At 40.3% G+C, this 9,542-nt stretch overlaps 3 non-coding genes across 3 annotated transcripts; 2 read left to right on the plus strand and 1 right to left on the minus strand.

The window, feature by feature from the left end:
* Positions 1–8,942: 8,942 nt before the first annotated feature.
* On the plus strand, positions 8,943–9,029 carry trnay-gua (transfer RNA tyrosine (anticodon GUA)). The gene is given in 2 exon segments: positions 8,943–8,979; positions 8,994–9,029. It is a non-coding gene; the product is annotated as a tRNA-Tyr (tRNA).
* A 110-nt stretch (positions 9,030–9,139) lies between these two features.
* On the minus strand, positions 9,140–9,211 carry trnae-cuc (transfer RNA glutamic acid (anticodon CUC)). The gene has a single exon. It is a non-coding gene; the product is annotated as a tRNA-Glu (tRNA).
* A 116-nt stretch (positions 9,212–9,327) lies between these two features.
* On the plus strand, positions 9,328–9,400 carry trnar-acg (transfer RNA arginine (anticodon ACG)). Its single transcript has one exon. It is a non-coding gene; the product is annotated as a tRNA-Arg (tRNA).
* Positions 9,401–9,542: the final 142 nt, after the last annotated feature.

Here is a 9,542-nt window from a genome sequence, read left to right on the forward strand (position 1 = left end):
GCAGTGGTATAATAATAATTATTATTGATTATTTGAATCAGTAAATTATAACGAAAACAATACCTTAAAAATGAAAAGCAGCAGATTTTTACCATCAGACATTTCTTAAACTGGTGAACCCCTTTAAACTTCAGTCCAAGCATGCGTTTGAATAGTAAGTTCAGAACGGCTCTAATACAGAGAAAACCCGACCGATTTTGTCAGAGATTGCGGAGAGTCGCATCCAAATCTCAGTTATTCTTTTCTGCTTGGATTTGGCTTAAAATCATGAGTGATAAATATAAATGTGCAGTGATGTGCAGATCAGCTGAATCAATCTGCTGTTAAAAATGAACCATCCGTTTCATCAGGATTACAATAGGTTAAGTGTAATATGACGATCAGGTGCAGTTATCTAAATCAGAGAAAAATATAGGAGCGGGTGGATAATTTATTTGAAGTCATCAAGTGACAGCGTGGAGGAGAAAGAGAGAGATGGCGAGTCACGCACCAAGTGACCTGGCGCGCGTTTCCCAAAAGCATCGTTAGCCAACTATGGTGGCAAGTTCCGTCGTTACCAACATAGTTCAAATATTCGGTGTTTCACGACACCAGTTCAAACCAACATTCGCAAACAGCTTCACAATCTATTTCTTCCATTTAAACTAAATATAAATGCTATGTATTTTTGTGCTTCCTCTACAAGCACTGTTTAGGAGTAGTGCGTGTGCATTTTGCCTGAGGGAACCCCGGTGTATGACGTAAGAGGGAACCCGTGATGAATCAAACATCAAATAAAGCGTAATGACAGGGGGGAAAGAAATGAGTCATTAGGTGCCATATTCAATATAGCTGCATTTTTGAGATCCCTAATCAGTTCAATAGCCGACGTTATCACTCGGTTACGTCATTGACAACTGCCCTATATTGTTGAACTAATCTGGTTCAAACGACGGAGATGCGACTGTGTTCGGGAAACACTCGTGAGCTAGTTCGTTTCCACAACAATGCATCGTACTATGGAGGTTAACCAGCGAGTTATGTCGTTCTACGGGAAACGCACCCCAGGATGTTTATGTTAATTTTATTCTGTTTGACTGTTGTATTTGCCTTTTCTTTTCTTTTTTTACTGCTATTTGTTGTTAATAAAAGTTGTCAACATTGTTGTAGTGTTTGGTATTCAGTTTCTTAACGGTATAGGCACAAGCCAACAGTTTGGTGACGCTGTCTGAGCCTTACGTCATTTTTTTTTTTTTTTTTTATTCACGGTAATACTGTATACCGGGGTAAACCTACGGACTCTACTCCTCTGGCTACGCCTCGTCGCTCCGTCCCATCAGCTCCGTTGGGCTCCTCCCTCCCCCCGGCTCCACCTCAGTCCTCTGTCGCTCCGGCTCCACCTTGGTCGCCAGAGCCTCTGGCTCCGCCTTGGCCCTCCGGATCCTCGGTGTCGCCCAGGATCTTCGGCTCTCCGTCTCCGCCTCGGGCTCATCCTCCACCTGCTCTGCCTCTGTCGGTCGGACCCCTGGAGTCGTCAGCCCGTCCTCCACCATGGCTCCTCCCTCCATCGGCTCCACAGTGGATCTTCATGGCTGTGGACTGGGTCTTGCTCTGTGCCTCCTGCTCCGGGTCCCTCCTGTTTCCTCCCTGGCTCCTCCCACCTTCGTCGCCCCCCTGGACTTTGTTGACTTTGTTTGTTGTCCCCCTCCAGGGGTGCCGTCCTCCGCCAAAGCCTCCTCCCACATGGACTCTGTTTTTTCGCCCCCCTTCTCTTTTTTGTTGTTCCCCACGGCGCGAGGACGCGCCTTTTCGGAGGGGGGTGTAATGTCACAGTCCTGTCTGTTCATCTTGTCTTCCCCTGTCATTTTGTCACTATTTGGTTTTGCCCTCATCCATGTCACCTGTGTGTAATTATTAGTCATCTGTGTCACCTGTGTTTTCCCAATTATCACCCTTTATAAGTCTGTCTCTGTCCAAAGCACTCTGTCGGTCTTGATATTGTTTAGACGTTTCTAACGTTTTGTGATGTGTGTTCCTGTACTGATCCTCTTGAATTATTATATTAAATATATTGTTAATTGTTAATCTTGTCTTTCGACTCATCTCGTCTTGCACGCACTACTGACAACACTTGATTGATTCTTGAATGAATAAGCAGAAAATAATTTAAGGGGAAGATATCACGAATATGCTGATTTAAGTAAGGTTAGAAGTGATGCAGTTTAAATTATAAAGATTTTCTCACATATCCAAGACTATCATCATTGCATTGTCAAATTCAATGGCACTTAATTTAAAACATATAACCGGTCAAAGCTTGGGATCATTAAGATTGTTTAATGTTTTTGAATAGTCTATATTATATAATATGTAATATATTTAGTATAGTATAAAATAATATATAATTTCAATTTATGATACTTTTTATGTGAAAGCATTTTAAAATATAACTTATATTTTATGTGATTGTATTATGTGATTCAATTTGATTTATAGCATCATTATGCCAGTCCTTAGTAAAGTCACACTAAAATATTGGTTTGCAACATTTCTAATGATCAATATATACACACACATATGTTTATGCTTCACAATTTTGTTGAAATCATGATACATTTTATTTTTCAGAATTATTTGATTAATAGAAATATATATTATTTCCCAAGGACAAATTAACTTGATAAAAAGTGAAAATACATTTAATCTTAAATATTTTATTTCAAATGAATGCTGTTATTTTTTTAACTTTCTATTCATCAAATAATTCAAAAAAAAAAAAAAGTATCATGATTTCCACAAAAATTGAAAATTAAAGGGAAAAAAATGTGTTCAATATTAATAAGAAGAACCATGGATAATGTTTGAGCACCAATAATCATAACAGAGCAGCAAATCAGTATATTAGAATGATTTCTGTAGGATCATGTAACACTGAAGACTGGAGTAATGATGCTGAATATTCAGCTTTTATCACAACAATGAACTACATTTTAACAGATACTAGCATAGAATTGTTTTTAAACATTAAAAACCTTTGACCAGTAATATATTTATGCACATTTCTTCAACTAAGCTGAGGAAAATAAATATTTGCAAAAGTCACATTACACAGACCCTAATAGTTTGTCAAGTTTTAAGGTCTGAAACTTAGATTACAAGAGAAATTGTTTATATTTTACTATTTTTTTTTTGCAATGAACAACTGTAATTTCCACCACATCACAATATACAGCTGTTGTTTAAAAATAGAAAAACTTATGTCACTCAGGAATTGTCTTAAGATCATTTTTGTAACTAGTTTTACCTTTTTTTTTCAGATTGTAAAATATTTATACAGTTGTCAACGAGACAAATTAACTGCCCTAAGGTCCAAATCATGAACTGTACACCTGTCACACTCTGAAACTAAACATTGGTTTGGGTAAGATCTTATTAGATAATGAATATTGAATTTTTAGATTAAGTAGAGCATGATCTCATAAATTGTGTGTGTTGGTGGAAATGACATGAAATTAACGTAATTGTAGGGAAGCTTCATACCAATGCTGGAACATGACTGGATTGAAACATTTGCAGTCCTGCAAATCTACTGTCGATCTAATCCATATTAATTGTACTTTGTAACCATGAATGTCATTTGCACCACAAAGGACAGTGTGGTGGGAATGACATTTCTGTAGATTATTTGTGGAAAAAATGGAAGATAGCTTCACTGATTGGCTTTGAATTAATACTTAGCATGTCATGTATTTAATATACTCTTATTTACCGAACACTCTTTGAAGGAACAGCATGTGGTGGAAATTATACATTATAAATATATTAACTGATCAAGCAATATTTACTTTGATGTTTCTTACTTTGTTGTTGGTGAATATTGAAATTTCTCCGTGTCCAACATGTGCTCTGATGTCACTCAACATTTTCATAGAAACACACAGTGTTGTGGTGGAAATTACACAAACTGTGCGACAGCTATATTTTGTATAAAAAGTAATTCTGACAGAGGTCTCGAATTAAATACTATAATATTTTTTGTATTATTTTATTAGAGCTTAATTCAGGTACATTAATATTTACCAGATATGTAATATTTATAAACTGTATTTTCATTGTTGAAGTTTAAAAGTCTGGGTGTGCAACAAGGTGACCTAAAAGGAGGTTGAAAAGTATGGAAAAATCATAATAGTAAAGTAGTAAAAAAATGTTTGAGGTGGTTTTAATTTTAGCTTAACAAAGGAAGAGTGAAAAAAAAATGACCAAAGAACAAAAAAATTACCTATAAGTTAAGAATCACCTTTTTATTATATATGTATGTTAAATATTTATATATGGGTTGTAAAATATTTATAACCTGTTCAAATGCAAAACATAAAGACTGTCCTTTGTTTCAGAACTCTGCACAAGTGCTGCTGGCACCGCTTCACACAAAGCACTTGCCTTTGAGGACAGTGGTGAAAATGGTAAGAATGAACAACATGTAGACAACCCCTCCATTTTGTAAACTTCTCTGACACTAAGATGTTGTCTTAACTCTGCTTTAGTCATTTTATTTATTTCCATCATTTCCATATTAACTCTGCAATTTATATTAACCATGTAATTAATTATTTTTACCCTGTCCATTTTTTTTTGTCTTTCTTAAATCTTAAACTTCTTTTTAATTCCTAGTTCCCTCAGCTCAGCCACCCGTTCTTGTTCTTCTGCCTAAGCATGACCATGACATGAGCAGCTGGAGCTGTTCTCGAGCAGACCGCCTGTGCAGATTCTGCCACATAGTCCTTAAACAGGGACCACACAGCCAACATATCGATACGGCCCTCCCTGGAGTGGCAGGAAAATACATTTACTGCCCAGAAATAGAAATAGAAAATAGAAATTGTAATTGTAATCATCCATTATTTTCATGTTGCACCATTCTGTTGCTCCATCCATTCCTTTCAGTTACATTTTAATTGGTCATTGTTTTTGTCCTTAACATCCATTCTAGCACATAAGACCTAAATGGAGCATATTCTGGTAAATTGCAACTGTTTGTAAAATGTGTACTGATTAATCTAACTGATTGTTATTTGCTTGTGTACATATATCTAATTGACCTTGTTCTTTTTGTCCATTCCCATTGCTTTGCAGCAGCTATAATTTCCTTGGTTATACTTGTGGGGTTTTTTTTCTTCTTTTTATGTTTACACTTGTTTTTAGAACTCTCTAAATTCCACTGAAGGCATGTTTGAGTCAATTTAATAAAACATTGATTTTAAGTAAAGATCTTGTCTCACCTGATTTAATCTTCAAACACTATTTGGCTCATCATCAATTTGAATAGTGGGTTAAATTGTTTATTTTGTAGATACATTTTTGAATGCAACATATTATACTGATATTACATACTTTATGGTCATTCTCTATACAGAAAAATATATACACATTTCAGGCTGAACTGATGTAGATTTTAACACACCTCTCATGTGAAATTTTGAATAACTAGTTCAGCACCTTTTAATCCACAACTCATGTCAATATTATTTTTATGACATATAAATTAAAATGTTGTTTTTTTACTTTTAAATCTTTTGTTAATTTGATGTTTGTAGATTAAAACCTGACATTCATAAATAACATTTATTTCTGCTTAATTTTGTCTGAGCTAAACTGGCCAATAAACACACATTTACAAAAATAAGCAAATAAAATTAATAAAGTAGAAATGCAACTAAAATACATCACACTTGTTTGTACCCACAAAAACATGTAAACTTTAAAAACAAATTTACAGGATTTACAGTTGCAAATTATATATATATTATATATATATATATATATGGATAACGCGTCTGACTACGGATCAGAAGATTCTAGGTTCGACTCCTGGCTGGCTCGCGCTAAGCTTTTTGCGTAATGCAGTTTGGTTTTGATGTCACTGGCTTGCCGAATCGTTGCCCTATTCCTACGTGTCACCCAGGCTTTGAGAAAAAGTTGGACACGAAATGAAATCCGAACTAGCCAATAATCAGCAATTTACCCGGTTAAAACCGCGTCTCAGTTTCATTGTTTATCTCATGATTACATGAGATAAAAGTACAGCCTCTGCTGGGCCTTTTTAGCAATGGAGTCTATGTGAATGTCCCACTTCAGGTCCTGTGAGATGGTATTTCCAAGGAACCTGAATGACTCCACTGTGTTTACGGTGCTGTTCATGATGGTGAGTGGGGGGAGAGCAGAGGGTTTTTTCCTGAAGTCCATGATCATCTCCACAGTTTTGAGCGTGTTCAGCTCCAGGTTGTTATGACTGCACCAGACAGCCAGCTCTTTAACCTCCTGTCTGTAAGCAGACTCGTCACCGTCCTGAATGAGACCGATGAGTGTGGTGTCGTCTGCAAACTTCAGGAGCTTGACAGAGGGGTCTTTGGAGATACAGTCATTAGTATACAGGGAGAAGAGCAGTGGGGAGAGGACACAACCCTGAGGGGCGCCAGTGCTGATAGTCCGGGTGCTGGATGAGAATTTACCCAGCCTCACTAGCTGCTGTCTGTTTGTCAGGAAGCTGTTGATCCACTGACAGACCGAGGTGGGCACGGAGAGCTGAGTTAGTTTGGGCAGGAGGAGGTTTGGGATGATAGTGTTGAAGGCTGAACTGAAGTCCACAAACAGGATCCTCACATAAGTCCCTGATTTGTCCAGATGCTGCAGTATGAAATGTAGACTCATGTTTACTGCATCATCTACGGACCTGTTTGCTCGATAAGCAAACTGCAAGGGGTCCAGTAAGGGTCCGGTAATGTCCTTCAGGTAAGCCAGAACAAGTTTTTCAAACGACTTCATGACGACAGATGTTAGCGCCACGGGTCTGTAGTCGTTAAGTCCTGTTATTTTGGGTTTCTTTGGAATGGGGATGATTTCAGAACGTTTGAGAGAGGCGGGGACTTCACACAACTCCAAAGACCTATTGAAGATCTGTGAGAAAATGGGTGCCAGCTGATCTGCACAGGTTTTCAGACAGGCTGGTGTGACACCGTCAGGGCCTGGTGCCTTTCTTCTTTTGTTCTTTTTGAAGACCTGGCGAACATCTCTTTCACTGATTTGAATGGGTGTTGCAGGAGTGGGGGAGAGCGGTGATGTTGGAGGTGTGAATGGTGTTTTTTCAAACCTACAATAGAACTCGTTCAGATCGTCTGCCAGTTGCTGATTCTGCAAAGTGCTGGGGGATGGTGTCTTGTAGTTGGTGATGTGCTTTAGACCTTTCCACATTGATGAAGAGTCACTAGAAGAGAATTGATTCCTTATCTTTTCAGAATAATTCTTCTTTGCCACTTTGATCTCCTTTTCCAGTGTGTATTTGGCCTGTTTATACAAGACTTTGTCCCCTTTCCTATAAGCATCATCTTTGACATGATGGAGCTGTCTGAGTTTTGCAGTGAACCATGGTTTGTCGTTGTTGTAGGTTAAACGAGTCCTGGTAGGAATGCACATATCTTCACAGAAACTAATATATGAAGTTACAGTTTCTGTGAGCTCATCCAGGTCAGTGGCAGCAGCTTCAAAAACACTCCAATCAGTACATTCGAAACAGGCTTGTAATACCCGCTCTGTTTCGTCGGTGCCATCTCTTTACAGACTTTGCTACAGGTTTAGCAGCTTTAAGTTTTTGCCTGTAGGTTGGTATAAGATGGACCAGACAGTGATCGGAGAGTCCCAAAGCTGCCCGTGGGACAGAGTGATATGCTCCTTTAATTGTGGTGTAACAGTGGTCCAATATATTACTGTCTCTGGTCGGACATGTGATGTGCTGTCTGTATTTTGGCAGTTCACGGGAGAGATTTGCTCTATTAAAATCCCCAAGAATGATTAAAACAGAGTCCGGGTGTTGTTGTTCTGTCTCTGTGATCTGATCAGCGAGTTTCTGCAGCGCCAGGCTCACGTGCGCTTGCGGTGGAATGTACACGCTCACGAGAATGAACGAGCAAAACTCCCGCGGCGAATAGAACGGCTTACAGTTAATGAAGAGCGCTTCAACATCAAAACAGCATATTTTCTTTAACACCGTTATATCTGTACACCACCTCTCATTGATGTAAAAGCACGTCCCGCCGCCACGCGATTTCCCCGTTGATTCTGCGTCGCGGTCTCCTCTGAACAGATGATATCCCGGTAGATGAATCGCGCTGTCCGGTATAGCCGCGTTCAGCCAGGTTTCCGTGAAACACAGAGCAGCAAAATGTGAGAAATCCCTATTTGTCCGAAAGAGCAGAAGGAGTTCGTCCGTTTTGTTGGGTAGAGAGCGGAGATTCGCCAGATGTATGCCTGGCAGCGACACCCTGAATCCACGCTGACGAAGCTTCACGCTTGCGCGTCCTGAAGCGTTTGGTAAGCGCCGCCGCTCCGCCAACTACGATGTTGAGCAAAACGTCCGAATAATCAAAAACAGGTAATAGATTTTGTGGTGTGTTCTGCCTAATGTTTAGCAGTTCATCCCTTGTAAAACTGATCGTGTTTGCAAAACAAAAAACAGGAAAAACGAACAAAAACACTAAAACAACTGAAGAGCTAAGCACAGAGGCTGCCATCCGCGGCGCCATCTTATCTTAAAAACATTTCATTGTTAATCTCATGATTTTTTCATTTCTGTACCTTGACAGACGGGCGATAGGCTGTTTTTCCTTGAGATAACGGTCACAATGCAAGACCACACTTGTTTTTTCGAATGCGTGGCGTGAGTATTTTTGGAATCTTTTTTTTTACCCGGACAAGGCTTCCACTGACCAGTTCCCATATGGTCTACCGCCAGGATTCCTGGTTTTCACCTAGGTGGCCCGGGTTCGACTCCCGGTATTGGAAGGTGGGCTCCTCTGTGCTTCCCTCTACGAAAAAGGGCCACACGTCTTCCTGCGTCGAAAGCCGTTTTTTGGCCAGCAGTCGAGCTGCAGAAACCTAATAGGCCGAGGTTGTGACCACACAGACCTGCGCCTTCGATAGCTCAGCTGGTAGAGCGGAGGACTGTAGGAGGAGCATTGGCAATCCTTAGGTCGCTGGTTCGACTCCGGCTCGAAGGAGGTTGTTTTTCACGTGCCCACCTTTTTTGGGGGGGCCGGCCTTCTGAAAGCGGCCAACAGAGCTTCATTTCACAGTCCGCCATTGGGGGGGAGGGGGGGGCAAAAGAGCTTTCCCTGACCGGGAATCGAACCCGGGCCGCGGCGGTGAGAGCGCCGAATCCTAACCACTAGACCACCAGGGAAGAGCCGATCTAATCCTGGCCTGCTAATAACATGAGAACAAGCAGACAGCAATACAGGCTTCTGTCACGTCGAAAACCAACGAGTCGGGCTGCAAGCACGAGGATCCCCAGGCGGTGGGCCAGTGGCGCAATGGATAACGCGTCTGACTACGGATCAGAAGATTCTAGGTTCGACTCCTGGCTGGCTCGCTCTCTGATTTTTGCGTAATGCAGTTTGGTTTTGATGTCACAGGCTTGCCGAATTGTTGCCCTATTCCTACGTGCCACCCGAGCTTTGAGAAAAAGTTGGACACGAAATGAAATCCGAACTAGCCAATAATCAGCAACTCAC

Source organism: Garra rufa, chromosome 2 (genome assembly GCF_049309525.1).
Source record: "Garra rufa chromosome 2, GarRuf1.0, whole genome shotgun sequence".
NCBI lineage: Eukaryota > Metazoa > Chordata > Actinopteri > Cypriniformes > Cyprinidae > Garra > Garra rufa.